General features: G+C 48.2%; 1 protein-coding gene across 6 annotated transcripts in view; it reads left to right on the top strand.

Annotated features, from left to right (window-relative positions):
- The window catches only part of LOC135904197 (synaptotagmin-10-like), a 368,678-nt gene that overhangs the window by 241,036 nt on the left and 106,213 nt on the right, over positions 1-21,429 (top strand). The window contains exon 2 of one of the 6 annotated variants that reach the window (XM_065434833.2): positions 19,676-19,819. The exons of 4 other annotated variants lie outside the window; for them this stretch is intronic. The gene's annotated coding sequence lies outside the window, so the exon portion shown is untranslated. Of the gene's footprint in view, positions 1-18,613; positions 19,820-21,429 lie in introns of those variants that run through there. One more of the 6 variants, XM_065434832.1, reaches the window with a different exon arrangement.

Below are 21,429 nucleotides of genomic sequence, written 5' to 3'. Positions count from 1 at the left end.
GAGGTTCATCTTGCTTTCACACCATCCAACCAGAATTTTCTTCATTCTGATCACCTGCTCTAGAGCATTAGTTAGCAGTGCCTTGCCGTTTGGACCGAGGGTTTTGATAAGCTGTGGAGGGATTCCATCGAGTCCTGCTGCCGTGTCATAGGGACATTGTCTACCGTTCTCTTTTTCAGTAAAAGCTTTCTACGTTATGATAAATTTTGATCTCCCAGCCTTCTCTGTTGTTGCTAAATCTGTTTGAGTTTAAACTACACTTACTTTTCTACCGAAGTTATCCCTAATAACGTCTGTGATGCACCGCAATGCATCGTCGCTTTCGTAGATATTCTATCTGTATCCCTTATAGCCGTTTGCGAATATTTAGTCGAAGCTCCGAGTGCTCTTATATGCTCGCAGAATTTTCGCGGACACCTTTGTCTATTTTGCGAATGTTATGCACCCAACGGTCCACTTGCTCCTTTAGTTTTGCATTGTACGTGCTCATTCCCCACCGTTGTCTTTTCTCGGTATTTGTGCCATCTGAGGAGCACCTCTTCTTTGTGTAATCCCGTCTTTTTTTGGCTTCTCGATGATCTCTAGACGCCTGCTTACGCTCTTCTAAAGCTTTCTTCACTGCCTTGTCCCACCATTTTCGTGGTTTCCTCTTTCTAATCCAGCAATTTTTTTGCCGTGTCTGTTGTATTTCCTGCTGTATAATGTCGACCACTTCCTTATAATCCTAGGCTGCTTTAGAAAAATCCTCATTTTCGTTTCTATGCTTCTTCGATCTCTGTTATTTGCTCTTCATTCATTTTTATAAACTCTGATGCTATTGGTTCGTGTTTTGCTTTAGCATCTCTTTCAAACTTTATGGTTAAACGCCTGTGATCGTGGCCCAGACAATTTTTGCCGTGTTCGTCTATTATCATTTGGTGCAGTTTATCAGAACATTTGAGACTAAGGCATAGTCTACACATGACTGTATGTTTTACCATTGCCACGTTACGTGCCCATGACACTTATTTTCCCTATTAACTGCTATAAGGTTCTGTTCATCACACAGATCCCGCATTAGAGAACCATTGTAATCCGTATATCGGTCTAAATCATCAATGCACGCATCGAAATCTCCCGCTTAAATCATCTGGCCCAATTTCTTGAAATCATTTCATCGCTTGTAATGTTAAATCAATTACTTATGTTTATTTCTCCTATCACCACCTTTCCATAGGCAAGCTACCCCTAACGACGTCTTTCTGTCGTGCCATATGCCGCTAATTCATAAAAGCTGCTTACATGTCTCTTTTACTCTAGCCACATCAGACCTCGCCTAATTAGGAAGCCTGCTCCTGCGCCTGTCTTGACCCTGTCATTCTGTTGCATCCTTCTCATACAATATTTTCAAAACAGGCGGCTGCTCTAAATCTCGTAGATGAGTTTCGGTCAACGCGTACACGCTTATCGCTTCGTCATTTGGCTGCGCTTGAATTTCCAGCCATTTTTCCTGCTTGCGACCACCCTGCATATTTATGTAACAAATTTTACCTTCCCGCTTTTTTATCCTTTGGGCATGTTTTCCTAATTATTTGTGGTCTAATTCTCCCCTTTACATGGTATGTCGCCACAGTCAATACCTAATCTTACTTCTTAATTGCCTTGAGCCCGCCTCAAAAGCTAAATCCTGCGCGGGGAATCGACCTCTAACCGGTGTTGCTGCACTTTACCTTAAATGTATCCCGTCCAGCACAAAAGTGTAATCGCGGCCTGCTCAGCGCACTTCTCAGTTGATTTTAATGAACGTAAAATTCATTGCCTTAATTAGCGTGAAAATTTCCCTGTTTACTGCAAGCGCTGCCCTTTCAATTGCGTATCCCTGCCTTTCAACCTCTGGCACCATGCACACTGCGATTTATATCTCCTTTGAAACATACCGGAGGTCGGTGACTGCTTTGGCTATTTAGTTCACGATCCCTCGTCCTTGGAGTACGTCATTATCACCACTAGGTGACTCTCCTTCCCTGTGTCCCACAGGTGTTCCTTGGCTTTCCCCATCGCCTCATGCTGTGCTAACCGTACCACCACCTAGCGGCTCGGCCACTAAGACAGATCTCAAAGAGCAGCTGTAGAAGGGCTTTTCCTTTCAGCGCCCGCGTAACAGAGAGAGAGAGAGGGCTCTTTATTAGAAAAACAGAGAATTTTGCCGGCGCGTATATAACCGCTGGCATGCTACTCTGTATAGGGATGGGGAATGGGATTAAAAGATTCCAGATAAGAGTGGGAGAAAAAAAGGATAAAAATAAATATGAAATGTCTGAGTGGACCTGATACTAATTTTTACAGGTGACATGGCGGGTAAATTTAGGCTTTTCTATAAGAAGGATGCAATTCTTAAAGCTTTCCTATTTGACCAATTTCTGTCAGGTATTTGAACAATAAATCCAAAACCCGTCGCTGTTTTGAAGGGCCGGGCATTGGACCTAAGATGTTCGGTAACGTTAACGGTTCGGGGCAAATCCTGTCCATTTGGTGCTAAAAAAATTGTCTCTCGTCGCGGTACGCGGGGCATTCTAGTAATATGTGCTCAATTGTCTCTAAGTTGCGACACTTATCACAGTATGGGCTAGTGGTAAGTCCTATGCGGTACAGATAATTGTTCGTGTATGCCACGTTCAGTCGAAGACGATGGTACAATGTCTCAAAGTGTCGAGGAAGTGGTCGTGCAATTTTCGGTCTCATTTCTGGGTAACAGATTTATGTTTTCTCGTATGTTCGAATAACAATCCTAAGCTCTCATGTCTACAGCATGTGTGGAAGTTATACTTTATGCATTTTCTGACGCAAGTTGCTATCAAACATTAATTTAGTTCGATGAGGAACCTGTGCTTAACGGACGGCCTGGAAGAAAGAGAGTGTATGCCGCACACTCGACGTACGTCGCACGTGCGTGTGCGCGTGACGTACGTCGCTTGTAGTTGTGGTGCTTCTGTAACGCCCTCTAACGTCAGTTGGGGTGGTGGGACTTGTATAACGTGCGCAACAGCTTCGCTGTACATCAACTCTCACAAGGTGGAATACAGACGTTTATTTTTAATTCAGTTCAGATCATGCGCTCAGCTGGTGCACACGTTTAAGCGACGTCTGCTATAAGACGCCTGCTGTAACAGGCTCCAGATAAAAGCTTGCACTGTAGCTCGGGCTTGACTTGACTTCAGTGGCCAAGTTCTTCTAAAATAGCGTCCTCACTGTTAAATCCAAGACACCACTAATATTAGGTCACAGACTGAAACACGAAACCTGCCAGGACTTCGTTGTTTCCTAGCATAATAAAAGAGAGCATGATATATATTTATTTCAATATAATTCCAATCGTGACTGAAAGGTGGCGTTGCAAAGTGCGTTGCTATAAAGCCCCTAAATCATCTTACCTCGCTCGAGTGAGCGTAGGATCTCCGGGCTCTTTTCTCGCGTGACGCTCCACTGGGTAACGCGAGCGGAGCGAAAGGTAAAGCCCTCAGAGCGAAAAGTATCTAATGACGCTTGAATGTACGTTGCTCCTGAAAGTTTTCGCCAAGTGTTATTTAGGTTCACTGTATCCAGATATCGATACATCTACTGCCTGGGTTACAATGATTAGAACGGACCATTCTGTACCGTATGTGACTAGGTGTCGCATTTACAATCACCTGTGCCTTCCATAGCGCAATGGCCAGCAGCCCTACGCGCGACGTATGCAGCGGTGATGAGACGCTCACACATATTATCTGTGTCTGGTCGCGCTATAGTGCCCAGAGACAAGTGATGTGCAGAGTGCTGGACTAATTGTGCAGTCGTCCGTTATCTGTACTAAAAGTTATACGCCAGTACTCCCCAAGGAAATCGGTGCACAAGGCTTTATTCGTGATAGCGGTTGATAATCGCGCCACGCGTTTCCATTTGACTAACTACTTCCGTCATTCTAGCGTGACTTCCATGAAAAGAACATTAATCTTACCGGACCTTTCCATGCGCGACAAATGCTCCCGCCTGACTTCTTTTCACAAAATGAAGCGCTACAGTAGACTATTGAAAGTCGCTCTTTTTTCCACCGCCTCGCTACGTTTCAGCTAGAAACAATCAACTTCTCAAAGAAAGCTTGCCGTCTTGTCACACTATCTTAAATCATGATTCCTTCCTGCGAAGAAGAACATCCGAATGGTACCTCCATCTCTCCTCCATTGTTGCAATTGCAGATGCAGAAAGATTTAGGATCGCGTTGAGAAATGCCTTGTAACCTCTTTTCTGTAATTTCTCTGCACATGTTTGCATCTGTCGCATGGCATTCTGTAGTGCCTTCGGACCCTGAAATTATTTACAATGAATGAATGAATGAATGAATGAATGAATGAATGAATGAATGAATGAATGAATGAATGAATGAATGAATGAATACTAAGGTTGCTGTGGTCTATGGGCCTTCATGATATTGACACGTGTACTTATCTTTATCGGGCGACCACGTTTCGCCGCTTAACAACTGTAATCGCACAGCGAGGGATGCGCCTGAATGTATCCGATGTTTCTGGAAAGTTATCGATGCTTCTACCCGGCTGTCTGTTGTCGCCGAACCTTGTGTTATCTGATTTCATCGCGTAACGCGAATGGTGTAGAACTTTGTGGAAGGCACGCGGGTCCGAACGATTAGTCTGGAACATTCGGCGAGTGCTCTATAAAAGCCGACGCGCTTGACCCACTGATCAGATTTTCGACGATCGCCGAGCGTGTTCGCCGCTATAGTTGCGCTATAAGTGTAGCCTGTTTTGTGGGCACAGGTTCGCCCAATAAAAGTTAGTTTTGTCGTTCACAGTACTGCTACTGTGTTATTCAACGTCACGACCACGTGACATCTGGTGGAGGTGCTTGTGCGTTCATGTACCGAACGCCCCCGCAAAGCCGCGATCCAAGTCCGAAGCCCGAGGACAAAACCAACGTCGACCAAGACCAGCCACCAGCCAACCAAGACCAGCGAGCTAGCCGCCGGCTGCAAGGACTGCCCCCAGAGCACGGACTCCTACCTGAGACGAGCAGGAAGATTGCCACCAAGTCCTCCCCAATGGCAGCCCCAGCATCCCCCGTCGTGCTGCAGCAGCCCAGGGAGCCCCCCACGTTCCGCGGTTCAACATTCGAGGACCCGGAAACCTGGCTCGAGACGTACGAGAGGGTCGCTGCATTTAACAGCTGGAACAGCGATGACAAACTGCGACATGTCTTCTTCGCATTGGAAGACGCTGCCAGGACGTGGTTCGAGAACAGAGAAGCCACGTTAACGACCTGGGACCTTTTCCGAAGCGCCTTCCTGAAGACATTCACAAGCGTCGTTCGCCGAGAACGAGCTCAAGCACTACTGGAAACCCGAGTGCAGCTGCCCAACGAGACCACGGCGATTTTTACAGAAGAAATGAGCCGCCTATTCCGCCACGCCGACCCGGAAATGTCCGAGGAAAAGAAAGTCCGGCTACTAATGCCTGGTGTTAAGGAGGAACTTTTCGCTGGTATGGTACGAAACCCACCGAAGACTGTCGACGAGTTTCTTCGCGAGGCCACTAGCATCGAGAAGACACTCGAGATGCGAAACCGGCAATTCGACCGCCGCACCAACGCTACAAACTATGCCGGAGTTCAATCACTGGCCTCCGAAGACCTGCGCGAGGCTATCAGGGCAGTCGTACGAGAGGAGCTTCAGAAGATCTTCCCGTCGTCGCAGCCTCAAGTGGCCTCGATCGCTGACATCGTCAAAGATGAGGTTCAGCGGTCGCTTGGAGTCCCGGAGGTGCAACCTCAATTACCGCAACCCCAACCCGAAGCGATGACCTACGCCGCCGTCGTACGCCGTCAAGGCCCTCCTCAGCGACCGCGCCAGGGCCCTGTAACGCCGCAATTTCGTCGTCCGCCACCGCCGCCGCCAGCACGACCACCCGTCGCCCAGCGCACCTACGCGAGGAAGACGGACATTTGGCGTGCTCCTGACCACCGCCCACTCTGCTACCACTGCGGGGAAGCGGGCCACGTCTACCGCCGATGCCCATACCGCGACATGGGACTGAGAGGGTTCGCCGTCAACGCGCCGCGTCCAAAGCTTGGAGAGCGCCCACGTGACATCGCTGACTACCTCGCCGCTACTCAATGGAGCCCTCGACGACCGTCCCGTTCGCCGTCACCAGGCCGCTACCTGTCGCCGCAGCGCCGACCATACACCGGCCCAGCGCGGGGCCGCTCTGCGAGCCCATATCCGGAAAACTAAAAGCAGCAACCGATGGAGGTGCGGTTGCTGTTCGTCGAACTGACGAAGATCCTCCGCCGTCGACGAACATGACGAAGAAATCATCTCGACGACCTAATGACGACACGCCGCCGTCCCGAAGAAGTCGCGAAGCCAACACTACACCGACGAAAGACGACTTGACGACGCAACGTTCCAGCTTCAGTTCAACACGACGCAGCCGTGATCCGACGCCAAGACCCAACTGCAACGCCAGACAAAGAACCACCGACCTCGACGTACTTCTAGACGGCCACGCAGTCACTGCCTTAGTCGACACAGGGGCCGATTACTCTGTAATGAGTGGACACATCGCCGCCCAGTTAAAGAAGGTTAAGACTGCATGGGAGGGTCCCCAAATTCGGACCGCTGGAGGACACCTCATTACGCCGACTGGAATCTGCACGGCAAGAATTACCGTTCATGACCGTACTTACCCTGCCACCTTCGTTATCCTGCAACAGTGTTCGCGAGACGTCATTCTCGGCATGGACTTCCTGAACCAACACGGCGCAATCATTGACCTGAAGTCGAAGTCCATAACGCTGTCGGAAGATCGCGCGATACCACCGGAGAGCTCTAGTAGTCACCGTGCCTTAAGTGTGCTCGAAAGTCAAGTCAGCATCCCGCCTCGCTCCAGCATTGTCATTTCCGTAGGCACCAAAACGCCTGCCGACGTAGAAGGCGTCATCGAGGGTGACCAACGTCTACTGCTAGACCGTGAAATTTGCGTCGCAAGAGGGATCGCTCGACTGCATGGAGGGAAAACTGAAGTGTTGCTGACAAACTTCAGCCAGGAGTTCAAGCACATCAACAAGGGCACGACGATCGCGTACATCGAAGAAATTGTGGAAACCAGTAATGCGTTTGTCCTCTCGGATTCCGCCGCATGTAGCCCGACGACCATGGTTCCCGAACCAGACTACGACATTAATCCAAGTCTCCCAGTGATTAAACAACAGCAGCTCAGAAGTCTGCTCCGACGATACAAAGGCTGCTTTTCGACGACGTCGAGGATTCGACAAACACCAGTCGCCAAGCATCGCATAATCGCCGAGGAGTACGCTCGACCACTCCGCCAGAGCCCTTACCGAGTTTCGCCGCGAGAACGCGAAGCTATAAGAGAACAAGTCGACGAAATGCTGCGCGACGACATCATCCAGCCGTCGAAAAGCCCGTGGGCATCCCCTGTTGTGCTGGTGAAGAAAAAGGACGGAACCCTACGTTTCTGCGTCGATTATCGTCGTCTGAACAAGATCGCGAAGAAGGACGTATACCCCCTTCCACGGATAGACGACGCATTGGATCGGCTCTGCAACGCTAAGTACTTCTCCTCGATGGACCTCAAGTCTGGCTATTGGCAAATAGAAGTCGACGAAAGAGATCGCGAAAAGACCGCCTTCATCACCCCAGACGGCCTCTACGAGTTCAAGGTTATGCCATTTGGACTGTGCTCGGCGCCTGCAACGTTCCAGCGCGTGATGGACACGGTTTTAGCGGGATTGAAATGGCAGACCTGTCTCGTTTACTTGGATGACGTCGTTGTATTCGCCGGAAATTTCGACGACCACCTTAGGCGGCTTGCCACAGTACTAGAGGCCATCAAGTCGTCAGGGCTCACTCTGAAGCCAGAAAAATGCCGCTTCGCTTACGACGAGCTTCTGTTCCTAGGCCACGTCATCAGTAAATCCGGAGTACGCCCCGACCCCCAGAAAACAGCTGCCATCGCAAAGTTCCCGCAGCCCACCGACAAGAAGGCAGTGCGTAGATTCCTTGGCATGTGTGCCTACTACAGGCGCTTTGTCAAGGACTTTTCACGCATCGCCGAGCCGTTGACACGTCTAACTAAATGTGATGTTGAGTTCAAGTGGGAAACGCCGCAGGCCGACGCATTTGAAGAACTCAAACGACGCATGCAGTCGCCGCCGGTACTTGCGCACTTCGACGAGTACGCCGATACAGAAATCCATACTGACGCCAGTAGCCTAGGCCTCGGTGCCGTTCTAGTCCAAAGGAAAAACGGAGTCGAAGAGGTGATCTCTTACGCTAGCCGGTCGCTATCAAAAGCGGAAAGCAACTATTCTACGACCGAAAAGGAATGCCTCGCCATCGTTTGGGCTACAGCTAAATTTCGCCCTTATCTTTATGGCAGGCCATTCAAAGTCGTCAGTGACCATCACGCGTTGTGTTGGCTAGCGAGTATAAAGGATCCTTCAGGACGACTGGCGCGGAGGAGCCTCAGACTACAAGAATACGACATCACTGTAACCTACAAGTCCGGACGAAAACACTCCGATGCCGATTGTCTATCACGCGCCCCCATTGACCCGCCGCCGCAAGATGACGAAGATGACGAAGATGACGACGCCTTCCTTGGCATGATAAGCGCGGAAGACTTCGCTGAACAGCAACGGGCAGACCCGGAGCTAAAAGGCCTGGTGGAATATTTGGAAGGGCACACCGACGTTGTCCCCAGGGCATTTAGGCGCGGATTATCTTCCTTCACGCTTCGAAACAATCTACTCGCGAAGGAGAACTTTATCGGGCGACCACGTTTCGCCGCTTAACAACTGTAATCGCACAGCGAGGGATGCGCCTGAATGTATCCGATGTTTCTGGAAAGTTATCGATGCTTCTACCCGGCTGTCTGTTGTCGCCGAACCTTGTGTTATCTGATTTCATCTCGTAACGCGAATGGTGTAGAACTTTGTGGAAGGCACGCGGGTCCGAACGATTAGTCTGGAACATTCGACGAGTGCTCTATAAAAGCCGACGCACTTGACCCACTGATCAGATTTTCGACGATCGCCGAGCGTGTTCGCCGCTGTAGTTGCGCTATAAGTGTAGCCTGTTTTGTGGGCACAGGTTCGCCCAATAAAAGTTAGTTTTGTCGTTCACAGTACTGCTACTGTGTTATTCAACGTCACGACCACGTGACAATATACTTTAAGAATGGTGTCCGCTGCCGCTCTGTAGCGTACTCAGTTTGATTGTGCTCGTCTATCCTTCTCTCACTCCCTCGCCTTCCATTTTCAATCTTTTTGTATGCCTTTACATTCCCTCATGCAGGGTAGCCAACCGGAACTACTTCAAGTTAACCTCTCTGCCTTTCAGTCAATCTTTTCTTTTTCTTCAAATCTCAAAAACTGAAATGAGGTCATGGTTGGATTCCTTTTACACAGGTGATGCCTTCCCCGCCCATTCTTGATTACGGAAAAACAACACTGCTTTCATTTTTGTAATCATTTTTTTTTTCAAAATTACTACTAGCATACGTATAGTTCCGTTTACTGCATATATTGTCTAAGTGTTAGCATGAGGAAAATTTCAATGCTTAAACACACAGTTTTAAGAGGGAAAAAATTTGTTGCAGGAAATACCAATTTGCCCTTCAGGAAATATGAAATCGGTTATTTCCGGTTAGCCACCAGCGAGATTCTGGACATGCGTCTCTCGTAGCACTGTGACCCGCTTTCCTCAAAGCTGGCGTGTTGGAAGGAACCTTTTACTTGATTTGAACTTCCCGCTGATATTAAGCATGTACATCACGCATCGAAAAAACAAATTATCGATATGGTGTTCCTCCTTCTCTGGAAGATTTGGGAGTGCTAATTTGATGCGAGTGTATGTTGTAATTCCCTTGTTCTTTCTCATCTTCAGCAGCGATCTCCTGTTGGCTACCCTGTAGTGCCAACTAATTTCCTCGGTGTAACATTCGACCGCTTAGCATGCGACACTGTGGCTTGGGTCATCGACCTCGGTTTCTTTGGCTTTTTCCGCATCGAAGTATTTACGCTAGGCTGCTGAGTTGAGTGCAGGAAATTATATGTGTCCTCATTTTCCGTGGGCAGGCAGTGCACTACAGGTGCGACGTTTTACGGAAGACAGGCCAGATACGACAACTACGAAAGCGGTTGTAAAATGACAGATGAGATAACGAGAATGACGTGGCCTCAAAAACGTGCGCAATGTCACAATTACAAAAGCTGACTGGCATGCCTACGAACCCCGCGAAGTAATTTTCATGTCATTCTCTTCGTAACGCTCATAAAGTGAAGTGGTTTTGATTCCACATGCGAACTATATTGTCGGGTTTCCTGCTTAACCACATTTCAGGATGTAGATGGTTTTTCTGCGACGGCACGGAAAGCTCAAAACATTAGACGAACTCTCTAATTCCACGGTGACGCGTAAGCGTGCAATTCGAACAAAATGTTTCAAAGCAATTCCAGAATAGAAAACACCTTTGAAATAAAGAATAATGAATTGCCGCCTCTTGTATCGTTAGCAGAAGAACAGCTAGGCCTTATTATAAAATTGTGGTTCATCAAATTTTGTTCTGATCTTCAAAGATGAATTTGAAAAAAACTTTGCATCTATAGTATTACACTTCGGAATCGCATGCCTGTTAATAATAGGTCATTTATTTCATTGTAGTTTTACAGCAAAGCTGTTAAGTGCTAGTTTACCTATTATCCTGTCCGCCTGTAGAAAAAAAACGAAGATAGTGCAATGCCAGGCCAACCCGTGGTGGAGGTGCAGTTCGCCATTAAGGGGCCCACATACACAGTTTCGCTGGTCATCCTTCCTCAAAGAGTGGAAGGCCACTGAGTTCTTTAAATGCATGAAATAGGTACTCTTAGCACAACCACCTTTTCATTTGTCATAAATAGATTTTCATATTCATTAAATTACTTTTGCGTGACCTTTATTACTGTATCGTTAGACTTCATACTATTGCAAAACAAGTTTTATTTTTTGTTGTTAGTAATATTTAGAAAAGCGAAATTCATTTCTATACACTACTAGACATTCCTGTTTCTGAGTATCCATTGTGATATTATTGTATAACATTTTTTTAATGCATATCTAATGGTTTTCTTTTTATTATAACGTTTTCCCTACGGATTGTATTTCTTGACGCTTTTTCTTTTGTTCACCCTGTTCTTGCTTTTCCGATACTCTTATCTAGCCACAATGGTAAGAAGTTCCCCTGGCAGTTTCTCACTCTGGGACCTCCTGATGCTGCATATAATATTTAAGCTCGTTTTTCTGCAGGCCATAACAAACAATAAACTTGGATTTCAACAATTATACCCGAAAACTTAGTCGAATGTCTCCGACGGAGCACTTCCCTTTTACGCCCTCAACCTTCAAACGTGGCTGTTACAAGCGTACCTTGAAAGTGAGGTTCGAACTATTCGTTCTAAGCCCAAGCGGATATAGATGGTGGTGCCGCAACACACAGTATTACTTTAGTGTGCTGAGGCGATTGACTCCTGTAGTATGCAGGAAGCATGCCATGTAGGCGGCTACTTTCGCATTCACAGAGAGGACTGAATTCTTATCTCGGAAAACCAGCCGCACGGCTTGGAGCTGAATAAATATTGCTAGCTGAAATGCACAAAAGCTATGTGGCAGAGGCTAAAGTCGGGTGCACATTCTGCTTGACGTGCGGGCGTTCTTTTTTTTTTTTTCTGGGGCCTCTTTAGTACAGTGGAAGGTCAATTTGGAACGCTTTTTTTTCTGCGTTAGAATTTCCCACCTCTGTAGGCACACTCGGCCGTGGTAAAGCAGCAATTCTATAAGTAATGGCGTCCTCTGGCGCAGTGTGTTGTACATAAACAATGAATACGACAGGCCTAAAAGGTAGCGTGATGCTTGTGTGATCAATAACAAGGTAAAAGGTATCAACAGTGGTTGAACAAAATATGTCGCCGGAGCCATCGTCTCGACAAAGGCGGGGGGGGGGGAGGCAGAAGGGGGGAGGGACTTGTGTACGTCAGCGTAGCAAGCGGTTTCCTTAGCTGCCACATGCGTTTTCGGACATTTGCGTGGTTTAATGGTACCATGGCAACAGTATTCGCAGCATTCTTAGCGTATAGCTACGTATTGATACAATCAAATGAAATAGTTCCTTATTCAACATATAGATGATGATGAAATATGTTGAAAATGCGTCGTTTTTCATTCAACTATCCCAGTTGCGCTGAAGTTTCAACCAAGCATGAAGCACAGCCAGACTTCTCATAGTCAAAAATGCGTCGTTTTCCCAGTGCCTGCCGGCCCCTTACGGAACAGTTAAAAAAACATGACAAAGCATTTTCTTTTTATTTTCCTTATGTTTTTTGAATAATAAGTGCAAACGCTGTAAACCTTACAATAAATACTGACAAGCGTCAAAGGTCAGCGAATAATTAAGTGTAATATTTGTTTCTAAGAACTAGTTTTGGTTTTTGTAGCAATGTTTTGCCTGAATCGTTACGTCGTAATACATTGGCTTCGTTCATACCGGCGATGACGACAATTGCCACATGCACGCGCACAGTCCTCAGAAGGAGTGGGCAAAGCACACCTGTTCAATGCTTTTCATCAGAAATGACGCCATACCTGGCCTTTCGTCTGGGCGACGTCAGCAAATTTCGCTCTGTGTAGTGACGTCAGATCATCTCAACGACGCCAGATCCGGCATTTCAAGAGAAACATTATTGTAGGAAATTAATACGTCTCGTGTACATCAACTTTCGTGTTTGCTAATCGCCATTCTTTCACGTTCACGCAACGTATCGCGCAGTTTGTTCAACTTCGAAAGTATGCGCCTGCATAGATTTTTTGCTAACTGACCACAGTTGTTCAGAGCCCCAATGCATGATGGGCAATTCAAAACTAGTTCTTCATTATTCTGCATGAATGAGGATTGTGTAAATGTGAATTAGGTAATAAAATAGTATGGTAGTAGTTACATCTAGCCACGACTGAAAGTCTCTATAGAGAATCAAAGACGTTTTTACGGGCGTTGCATTAATTGCGCAGCGTTTGAATGATTGATTCAGTGTACCAAACTCTGCGCATCAAACACAGAGAAAGGATGCACTGAAGGGCAGGGACGTTAACCTGAGGTACTTCCGGTTGGCTACCGTGCACGGGGGGAAGAAGTGGGGAGATAAAAAGAGTGAGAGCAGCAAAAATTTTACGTCAGTCATGGTTCAAACGAACACAAATTTCGATGTTCGAGGATAGAATTTATGTCCGACTTTTTCCGTTCACGCGATCGGTTCCTCTCACCGCCTCCGAGCCCATTCAATATATCTCTCGCGCTATCCTCCCTAATGTCGAGCACTGCCGTACCTATAAGTCAAAGCGGATTTTCTCTACAGTCTCCCGCTCAGCACTTCAGGAGGGCACGCTCTCCCTTGGGTGATTACCCGCGTACTCCACGCTCTCAGCCTGTTACCGAGCAAAGGTAAAACTGCGGCCACAGATCTTGTGTTCGTGGGTGCGCGGAAGAACCAGCGTCGCTCAGTGCAGGATGAAACTTGGTTCATTTATTTCTTGCCCGTGTGTATCAGGCGCGGTGGCTGCTCTTTTTCTACATTGCCACATAGTTCACCCGCGGTTTGCCTGAGCAGAATCGACCTAGGAGCACCGACAATGACTAATCCGCCTGGTTGCTAGGTAACGAGGCTTTGTGCCCAGGCTTACGCCGAGCTTTGTTTAAGCACCGGAAGACGAACGCAATATTACTTCCCCGTTCAGTGAGTTTCTTCGCCATATCGTTACTACTTTTTTTTTTCTATGAGCCAGCATTGCGGCCCACGGCTTTCAACGCACGAAAGAATGGGACGCATGGCTGGTCATTTTGCGCAGAGCCCGAATAATGCGCTGTCGGGACTATGCCGCACATTAGGCGTGCTTTTAAAGGCTGGTGACGGCGTCTGAATGGAGTTCACTTATCCGTGAGTCATCTCCTGATGGCTTTGAAATTTCGGCACGCAACAGGGTTTTCTCATCAGGCGCTTCGAAGTTACGACATACTGTCTCTGTGGTAAAGCATCTGCTCAGAAATATCCGATCCTTGAACCTCCGGGATGCCCCACGTTCTTGCAGCAGCTAATGGCTGGCCTCGTTAGGCGGCATGTCAAAAGCAGATCGGACGTGCCGATCACGACGTGTTATTCCGGAACGGTGCAGGTACTGGGCTAGCTTGGGCCGTTCGTACACGATTGCCTAGTGTGGTGTCAACGATACGAATACCGCTACTCGTTAAGATTGACAGGTAATAGAGTCAGGGTATATAGGCCTAATCGCGGATAAAAGCTGCGACAAGTGCGGACCAATAGGCGGCGTGCTTGCAGTAGGGAACACCGAGAATACCATTGAGAGGAGCATTGAATACTGACGTCCATTCATTCGGCATGTTTTTTATGCGAAGCATATTACGAGGGCTCAACCCAGCTCCTCAGGCGCGGCGGTGACCATGAAATCACGTGACACCGTGACGTCACGACAGAGGAGAACCGGCGCTCCAACTCCCGCCGTCGCTCGCGGCGTCGCGCCCCGCATCGGACGCGGTGCGCGTCGAGCAACGCAGCGTTCGGCGCGACAACGAAATGTGCGCCTGAGCAAGCGCCGCACGCCTGAGCCGACGCCGACGACACCGGCTTTTCTGCGACACGAGCTCCTTAACGCTGTCGCGTTAAAATAAAGGCTAGTATGCTTCGCATCCTGGGCTTAACCTTAGCTAAGCCACAGCCATTTTTTATGATGACATTAAAATATATGGGCTTTTTTATTAACCCGCTAGCAGAAGCGAAATATCAGTAGGCTTCGCGGAATTTGCGTTCACAATGAGATGATATATCGTAAGCTACGTACTCTGTACGACGATACTGAAGATAAAACGACGATACTGAAGATAATCTTTCTGCCATCTTGACAGTGCGGCAGCTCACTGTAGTTCATTTGTGAAAGTATCTTCCTTTATATCTTTTCCCGTGACATATTCGTGGAGGGGCTGGGCACTGCGCAAGACAGAACTCTGCGGCCGGACTTGTCCTGGCACGTTCTACCATGTCAACAAGCAGGGCTAGTGCACCAACCGCAACACCCCCACCCCAGCCGGTGATCTTGATCCAACGCCGCGACCCGGCTCTTTTTGTGGCACCTACAGCGTCGACATAGATGATATGCTTGGGAATTACGAGCGCGTTGCAACGAACGATCAGTGGGGCCCGAGAGTGACACTCTCCAATGTCGCTTTCTACCTCAGCGGGACAGCGCGCGTCTAATTTGACACTCACTAAACGGAGCTGACCAGCTGGGATATAGGCAGACAAAAGCTTCGTGACCTATTTGGCAAACCAATTCGCCGCCAGCCTTCCGCTTCAAAATATCTTTTCTGTCGCACTGAATATCCCACGGAGAAGTGTCACACATCATTTTAAATTCTGAAACTTGTACAGCGCAACAAAGAAAGGAAGAAACAAGCCGAGCCGGCCAGATGAAGGAACAAAGCGCTCTGTACCTTCATCAGACCGGCTCGGCTTGTTTCTTCCTTTCTATGTTGCGCTGTATCACTTGTAGGATGCAATACCAACTCGCCCAATCCTCAACCCTCATAGATACTTGCCGTCATTACCCTTTGCCGCCAAGTTGATACCAGCATAACCAAGGTGAATAAGGCCACGCCCGGAAAGTCATTGCTGATGACGCTTACAACTTGCTGGTTCTTGAAGACTGCTCAACCGTTGAAGTAATTATCAAGAAGTGCAGACGTTTTGAAGAAACGAAGAGTCGCCGCATCGCCCAACAATTCATGCGGTTTCCAAACACTGCGGTGACATATAGCCCTGCGGGGACGATTAGGCGCCCAATCAGCAACACGCCACCTATAGCCACGTCCGCATGGAGCGTCGTGAACTCGAGGTGGCATCTGAACCTTCCTATTTCGTACGCCTTTCCGACGATTCCCGACCAAGAATCTCTTTAATTCAAGCCTTCGTTAGGAAAGGGTTAGCTAACGTAGGACTCCAGCCCGTTGCGTCCCTTCCTCACCCTGGGGACACTTCTGTTTTTTCCGCCTTATTGGAATACAGCAACCTTTCGCCGCTATCGTAATCCGGCCCAGACGGCAAGCCCATCTGTTTTCATTGCCATGGTGTTTAGACATATTTCCCGTCTGTGCCGATATCGCCCACCTTCCTCCCTTCGTTCATTTTGGGACATCCGCCACGACGACAATCGGCCCCTTGCTGTTTTTGACTCGTAGCAGTGGGCCGCTCCGAGACGCTCCTGCACCGACCTTGCCCCAGTGTACCGGATGGTGGCTATGTGGTTGCTCCGTCTCCCAATGAGTGAGTGAGTGACGAAACTTTGTTTTGAACACCTGCAGAATGGTTAGCCTTCCCCTGTTAGGGAGGCGTTACCGTGGCGCGGCCATGACATCTTCGCGGCGTGTGGCACCTCTACTTCGGCCGCGGCCGCACTATTCCCTTTGGTCCACCGCGCCTGCCCCTCTTTTGGGGTGGCAGCCTCCCTCCAGTTTCGCTTGGTCGTTGCCTTTCGAGGGCCGCCGAGATCTGCTGGACGGCCTGGGTTTGTACATCTTGGTCATAGCATCTTGTTGCAGCCTCGAGCCGCGGCGGGATCGTTGTTATTGTTGCAGCTTCATGCGGATTCTCAGCACAGTCCCGAAGGATGTGAGCTGCAGTGGCTCTTTCCTTTCGGCACACACAACACAGATCACTTTCATAAACACTTGGACACACGTGCCTCATCAGCACCGGGGTGAATAACGACCCCGTTTGAAGTTGTCGGTATAAAACCGCCTCCTTACGGGTCAAGCCCGGATGAGGTGGCGGCATAGTCCTTCGCTCTAGTCGGTACCATTTCACAATTTCATTGTAGGAAGTCATTTTGTCCTTGGTTTCCCACCACCACGACGGGTCGGCTATAGTAGCAGCGGCACGGTTGGATTCCTTTTCCCACACTGTTGTGGCCCTTGCGATCAACGTGAATTGTCTGCCGCTCTTGAACTTCGGACTCTGTCTTCAAGCTCTTCCACGAGGCACAGTTCTGGCCTCTCTGTCGCCTTCGGATGAGCGCCAGATTTCATCACTGTCGCCTGATCCTTCCTCAGCAATTCTTTCCGCCGACGGGCCACTCCTCCGTCGGTACAGAACGATATCACCAAGATGATTGCCCCGGCCCTTCTGCCCTCACAAGTGGACCACCACCGTCATTTGCTCGTCACCTACTCCTACATTTTCAATTTTGACGGCAGTTCCTTAGGTCAAACCTCTCTTGTCAAGCATCGCATGCATACTGGTGGTGATGTGCCTCCAATTCGCCGGCGACCCGGCCGCGTGTCACTATCCGAGCTCCAAGTTATTCAGCAAGAGGATGACATGATGCTTCATTATTAATAGGGTTCTAAGGGTGTTCAAATAGGGTTCTGATAGGGTCTAATAGGGTTCTAAGGCTAGAACTACGCAACTACAACTACGCAAAGGCTAGAAAGGCTACGCGTGACATTCAAGGACGGTCGCGCAATTCGCATGTCCTTAAAATCTTCACACAAGCCCTTAAGGCCCTGAATGCCGAAGCCCGTTTGGATCAGTGCCCTAGAACGTTTTCTTCTGTGAAGGGGTGATTGTCCAATTTTTATGACTGTCCTCGTTACAATGCGCCAAGAAGTACTCGTGACCGCAACCGAGAAGGAATGGCCCCATCTGTAGCTGGCACAGAAAGCTATTCACGCACTGCTGTTATTCCGGAACTACAGCCGTAAAAATGATCATTTGTACTTCCACTACATCCTCTCACGGGCTCACTTGCTCCTTGCTTTCCTCTTTCTATTGCCCCTTTCCCTTACGCTCAAAGGAGGACAGGTAACCCGACGCTCGTCCGGCTGACTTCCATGTCTTTCCTTTCCTTGCTTGCTTTCTCTCTCCTACCACCTATATGGGCAAGTCACTGTGACGAACCACTTCCCGTCCCCTTTCCAAGGATGGTAAAAAGTCCGAAGTTGAGGTATCTCTTGAAAAAAAAAATGATAACGGACGCTAATGACTTTTTCAAGCAAACAAACTCAAAGCAGCAATGTCACGGCAAACACACCGGCGTAACCCGCGACGTACACCTCAGGAGCTTCCAAATAGGCTTAAGAGCGGCCGCTGAAAAATAGCATGCAAGCGAGCACGAGTAAATGCAAATCTGCACCTTCGAAAGAAAATCCGCATCGAGCAGTAGCTCGGCGCCCACCGCAACAGGTGCGCATGGACCGTACGCGGTTTGAATTATCGCCACCTCAGCGCCAGCGCCTCTGCTCGAACAGCTTCGGCGGCGCTGCTTTCTTGGAGCGCCTAGGAGCGCTGGGATCGAAACCGCCATCTGTTGCGCGCGCGGAGGAATCCGCGGCAGACGGTTCCGCACCGCGAGGAGGAAAAAGAAAGCGACGCGTCGCGGAGGGAGAACGCAAACAGAAAAAAAAAAAGTAGTGCGCGAAAGCACGAAAGAAAGGAGAGCTCCTGCTAGTGCGCGTGCGCGTTCTGGTTGTCCCGGGGTCTACGTGGCGGCGCTTACGACAAGGTCGGCGCGCACGGCGCGAGTATCTCAGTATCGCGCGCCGCTGGCTCAAGCCAGCGCTTAGCCGGGCCCGGTGCTCAGTCGTTCGGCGCCCGCCGCATCGTTCGAACGTGTTGTTTGGGCGCGGTTCATCGACCCGACGCGCTCTGCCGCTAGCTTCCCGGTTTCGTGACATTGAAAGTTGAGTTCGATTGGTCATCCCGTGCTGCTCTTCAATAGGCCCTCTCAGCAGTTGGCTGTCTGGATCTCCCGCTTTCGGCTGCTGTAAAGTACGTCATCAGCCGCAACTGTACTCTTCGTCCTACTCTGTCCTTCTGCAATTCTTGTTCAGGTGGCTACCCCGAAGGTTTATCGTCTGCAGGCTATATTTTGCTACTTTTCAACTACTGTGTTCACGAAGCCCGCGTTCACACTCTTCACCGAAGCTCCTTAGTGGACAGAAGAAAGGATCTGTGTCCGAACAAACGGTGACATATTTTTACAACATTCTCTTGAGAACGCACGTTTGTTCTGCTCTTTTGAGCGTTGCGAAATCACAACTGAGGAAAAGCAAGACGTGATATTATTCCAGGGCTGTCTTAGGTGACTGTCAATTTCACAAACGTCCAGCAGGTTAACTCTGAAAAGGACCGATAACCGGACCGATAGTGTCACGTGCTAACTTGTTCTTTGAAAAAGGGAACCGATCTTTTGTTGAATTTGTTAACAGAAGACAGCAATACTTGGCAGTAGTAATACTTCCTACGGCCCATCGGAAATGTGGTCGTTCGCACACTTAAAACTTGTTGAAGATCATCCCCACCACTATTGCGTCAATTCTGTTGGTTTGGCGAGCGACACCCTAGACGTTTAGTGGTTTGCGAACATTGAACTCGCTCTTGGGAAGCCTGCGTTGACTGCATTCGATCTCACCAGGCGGGAGTGTTCGTATTGCGAGGAGTTGCCAAAAGTCAGCCCGTGCTGTTGGCAACCCTTCACTCACCTGTTGCGTGAATCGTTCGAGCGCTGGACTGGGACCCTTGCACGCAGTCCTTCTTTTGTGCACGGATGTTCGCGCTCTGCTTCCCTGGCTCAGCAGCCCCGGTGCAAGAAATGCTGTGACTTTTCCTGAAGCACCGGTGCACGAAACCAGGAGGAAGGAAGTCGCTTTTTCAACTTCCTAGACATCGGCACGTGAGTACTATTTCGCTTATTGCACGCAGCTCAGTGACGGACTGTGCACTTGTTACAGGCTATGGCTTGGCGTTTGTTTCTGCTAATAGAGAGCAAAAAAATATTTCCCGAAGGACATTGTGTATAACATTCAAACTTTTATGGCAATAGTTCTATCATTGCTCAAAGACATGGTAGTTACAGGTGTGATTAACCTCTGTGTGCGAATAATTGCATGTCCATTTATGTTGTCAGCGCTGTCGTGCAAATTATACTGGTACAAATCTCCGATTACCGTTTAAAACATAAACCAATAACTATAACACTCCCTGTAAAATATGTACAGTGTAATGTGGGACAACATTCTTATTCTGTTTATTTAGAAAAGATGGGTGGCAGAATTTCTTTTAGAAAAGGTGGTGCCGTTCGTGAATTCAATTTTCATGCACTACTTCATTGTGACTTAAATCATTTTTGCGCTGGAAAGGTGGAAGTTCTCTTTACGTTACAGGAAGAAAAAAAAATAGAGTAGCATCTTGGCACTTGACTCTTGTGATCCGGCGTTGTTGTGCCTCATAAATGCAGCAATTGTTGGTTTCTTTTTGACAATCATGTGTGACATGTACGAGGGCTTGTTAATCAAGTTCACGCTGCCATGTTCTTCGCTAATTCAGATGAATGTTTCTAAAATAAAAAGGCTAAACAAAGTTTATACACTGAAAAAAATGAAAACGCGTAAATCATGTTCCCCAATGCAGAGACACAGCAACTTTTTACGCCAAGAGAAATTACGGCATTCTGAATTTCTGTGTGTTTTTACCATTTCGTGAAACTTGCATGGTTATAACACTGCTCTGGGAGTAACTACTTTTTTTAATGTATGTGCAAGTGTTTGTGTAAATGTGTGTAAGAGAGCGCTGCTCCTTAACATTCCAAGGGCGAGATCCAATACACGTCACGAAAAGGTGAATTGCCGCATATGTAATTCAAATGCTCTGGAGCATCGCACGTCCATTTTAAAAGTTATACATGAAGTTAAATCACATATGATCATAAAGCAACGAAAGCACGGCAGATACGGAACAGAATATCTATAAAAAAATTTGTACAGGATAATGTGGAAAATGTTGGCTCAGCTCCCATTGACAGAAAGTTGTTCTTTTCGTCCACATGCTTTTTTTTTCTTAATTATTTGAACACTTCAATTAAAACCGCAGTTATTTGCATCACAATTTTCTACGTTTACAGCCTGTTGAGTTCATACGGTTCTAACTATAAAAAGTCAGGTTCTTCGGTTTCCCGTCTCATTAAAATCTGTGTGTGCAGTTTAATCTTTAGCTCCTACAGCTCACCGCATCAATTTTGTCGCATCGAGTCTTCATGTTTCTTGGCGCTTTCGGTTCTGTCATCCCCACTGAAACAAGCTAACGCCTGCTACACTACAAGTTATAACGTCATCGTTTCATGAAAAAATTGAGTCAGTGCAACGGAAATGTCAAAAGTTTTGAAGGGATCAGTAGCAAGCGCATATAACCTTCACTGTTTAAGAGACGTTTAGCAGTTTCTTGCGTACAGATTCCAGTGCGGCTCTGACGTTGTACATGACATCTGCTGACGCGCACGCGTCAGGG

Source organism: Dermacentor albipictus, chromosome 10 (assembly GCF_038994185.2).
Source record: "Dermacentor albipictus isolate Rhodes 1998 colony chromosome 10, USDA_Dalb.pri_finalv2, whole genome shotgun sequence".
In the NCBI taxonomy this organism is placed as follows: domain Eukaryota; kingdom Metazoa; phylum Arthropoda; class Arachnida; order Ixodida; family Ixodidae; genus Dermacentor; species Dermacentor albipictus.
Note: the sequence above shows the minus strand (reverse complement) of the source record. Positions and strands in the feature narration are given on the sequence as shown.